General features: G+C 51.6%; 1 pseudogene; it reads left to right on the forward strand.

Moving 5' to 3' along the window:
- The first annotated feature begins 172 nt into the window (after positions 1-172).
- Positions 173-758, forward strand: LOC114074491 (annotated as a pseudogene).
- The last annotated feature ends 2,636 nt before the right edge of the window (positions 759-3,394 follow it).

Below are 3,394 nucleotides of genomic sequence, written 5' to 3' on the forward strand. Positions count from 1 at the left end.
TTTTTTTTAGTAAGGATAGCATTTTTCTACTAATGGGTTTTTAAATTCGCAGGCACATCACCAGGAAATTCTGCAGAAAACTACTCCGCAGCAGCCACTGACGGATACATCGACGGACCGTTGCGCATGAGACGGACCGTCATATGCATCCGTCGTCCAGGTACTATCTACTATGGCACCCAAGCAAGACCGAACCTACGCACGCGGGCGATCAAGGTCTGTTGCCCCGTCTGCACGCTTGATCATCGGCTCTGATGATGAGCGGGACCGTGAGTACGTGCCCCCAGGCACTTCTGCCCCTTCTCGCACTGCACGTGCTCCCAGAGCCACACCCAAAAAGGTGGCGACCGGCGTAGTCACTGCCTCCCAGTCTGATGAGGAGCGCACACTGACCGGCACACCCTCTGGGTCAGCCACAAATGAGGAAGGAGCGTCTGGCTCCTTAGGCGTATCCTGGTCCGAGGAAGCTTCAGTCTCTGCTGAGGTTCCCGCACCCGCCACTGCTGCAGCGTCGGCCTCGTCTGATGAGGCTGACAGTTCAGACTCTACATCCGGCGCACCAGTTCAGGTCCCCACCCCAGCCGCTGACCAGCCAAACCGGTGGTGTGTCGACGGCCAGTTTCAAGTTTACTCCGACGCAAAGTTCTTGACCGATAAAGGAGTAATGACTCGCACACTCACCCTGGAGCGGCGGGTACTCACAGGGAGCCTTCCCACGATGCCGGAGATTCATAACCTCTTCACCAGGCATCGCTTAGAGTGGACAGCACGTCCATTGGGACGATACAGCGAGGAGATGGTCCGAGAGTTCTACGCGTCCTATGTAGCGACTCTCCGATCACAGATCGACAGGCGGGCTGCTCCCGCTAAACAGGCCCCATTGGAGCAGGTTCGAGTCCGGGGCGTGCAGGTTGACATTTCCCTGCCAACCATCCGCCGGTTTCTATACGGCGAGAGTGCAGATGCTACTCGGACCCCCATCACTGCCGAGTTTGACTACCGCTGGCAGATAGTAAAGGATGGACAGTTCTTGCGCGAGCCAGCACTGAGAGAGACCACCAAGAGGTGGATGGCCCTGCACCTGTCAGTAGATGGAGAGGGTGCCGATTGGGTGACTGAGCCGAAGGGGGCCATCAAGAAGGCCAACCTCACGTTCACAGCAAAGTTCTTGTGGCTGCTTGTCCGTCACTGCCTCTCCCCCACAGCTGCTGACAACATCGTTACCTGGGATCGAGCAGTGTTGATGGCGGCGATGATAGCCGGATTCGAGGTGGACTTCGCATGGCTTCTCCAGGCAGTCATGCACGAGAGGGCATTCAAGGTCACTACCACCTACCCCTTTCCGTGCATGATCTTTGCCCTTTGCAGGTCCGCAGGTGTGCCCATATGGCACATAGATCAGTTGAAGACCCCGCAGGGTACCGTTGACGTCGGCCTCATCAGAGACGAGGCCAATGAGTTGGCCCCACGTAGAGGGCCCCGTCCAGAGCTGCCACCACTTGCTGATGATCTTGCAGATACGGTAGCTCAGGCCCGCACAGCTACACAGGCGTCCACTGACACTACCCCGGTCGAGTCTATCCCGGGTAGTAGCACAGCCCCGAGCTCCTCTCGCACAGCCCCTCTACCGGCACTGGTCCCGCTTGCTAGGGTCCAAAAACTAGAGGCACAAATGGCCACTCTTCTGCATCATATCCAGCCGTGGATGCAGAAGTCGATTACCGAGTCTGAAGCGCGTCTAGAGAGGAAGATGCAGCAGTTTACAGAGCGGAAGATTGCTGAGGTCAACCAGCGTCTGGACGCCTTTGAGTTGAGAGTGTTAGCCCGACCAGCCCCTCCGATGGATGTGTCGACTCTTCAGGCTGCAGTCGACAGTCTTCGTGCAGATATCGACACGATCTTAGAGGCTAGGGTGCCGGAGTCTGAGGCCCCTTCTGTCGAGCCTGCTGAAGACACAGTGTTGGCGGCCCTATTTGCCACTTCAGAGATTCCACCACCTCCCCCTCGAGAGAATGCCAAGAGGCGTAGGGGTCGAGCAGAGGACGAGGCGCGAGCACGGAAGAAGGAGCGCCGAGAGATGGAGGCTGCGAGGAGAGCCTCACTTGCTGAGGAGGAGGCGCACCAGATGAGAGCATCAGAGTTAGCGGCTGGGGCGTCTAGCTCCCGCACTGTGGAGATAGCAGGAGGCACTACTGATGGTGCGGTTGTTGCTGAGGACACCACTGAGGGTGTCCAGATTGCAGAGGACGTGGGTTCCGGGGAACCGGACCCACCATCTTGCTGATCGACGGCGCTTTGCGCCACAGGTTTGCTTCACCTACCACTCTAGTATTTACATTTTTATGCATTGGGGACAATTGCATGCTTTTTTGTTGGGGGTGGGGTAAATGGATAGTGAGTGTTAGGGTGAAGTCTGAGTAGCCCAATTCACTATCCTCTTTTGGGGTTTTCTTGCCTGTGTTCTTTTTCCCCAAAAGACTGATTACTTTTTCTGTTGAACCGGCATGTTTATATCTTTTGTACATAGTTTAATTCTGGAGCATGATGGCTAAAATGATATCCTGATAAACTGGAAAATAATGCATGACTAGGCATAGTAACTGATAATTGTGTGGCTCTAAGCATGAAATAGAGTTACACCATTGCATTACCCTAAGTCTTAAATTCGAACTAGGTGTCTGACAATCTGGTATAGTGATGAGATGTCAAGTGAGTGTGAGGAAAATTCGAATAAGTCCACTATTGGTACTGAGCTAGAACTTGCCTGGTTAGTCCTGCTAAAAGTAAGCTGTAATAGACAATTAGGAAAGGATCATAGGCCCTTATTCAATATAGCCCATTTCTAGCCTAAATAAAAGAAACCAAATGAAATTTATCCTTCTTTGATCCAAATAATCTGAGCTTAAATTAGACCTTTCTTTTTCACCCCAACTGATCTTTTCTGGGAACAATGTGTTGGCCCTGGTCCCTCCTTCGACATGTGCACCTCAGCTTATGCCAAAAGCATAAGTTGAGGGTGGCTAATGCAGTAAACAACCTTCGTTTTGGCCCTGACCCAACTTTGGGTATTGTGTACCTTGACTCATGGCAAAGCCATGAGTTGAGGGTGGCTATTATGAGGAATGCTCTGGAAAGTGGGGTTGAAAGAACAAAGAGAGAGAAAGAACAAAAGTAAAGTGACTCAAGAATTAGTTGAAAGAAAAGTAAAGAAAAAGAAAAATATACAAGAATTACAAACAAGAAAAGAAGAGAGTCACTTACACAAATGAAGAAAGAAGAGAAAATTGAGCAAAGGGAAAGAATATGAGAAACTGGGCGAGATAAAATGATAGAAAAGGGAAGGTTTAGCCGATATGTCAAGGAGGGCAAAAAGTCACTAAAGTATACCTAAAAA

The sequence above is a fragment of the Solanum pennellii genome, chromosome 1, assembly GCF_001406875.1.
Source record: "Solanum pennellii chromosome 1, SPENNV200".
Lineage (NCBI taxonomy): Eukaryota > Viridiplantae > Streptophyta > Magnoliopsida > Solanales > Solanaceae > Solanum > Solanum pennellii.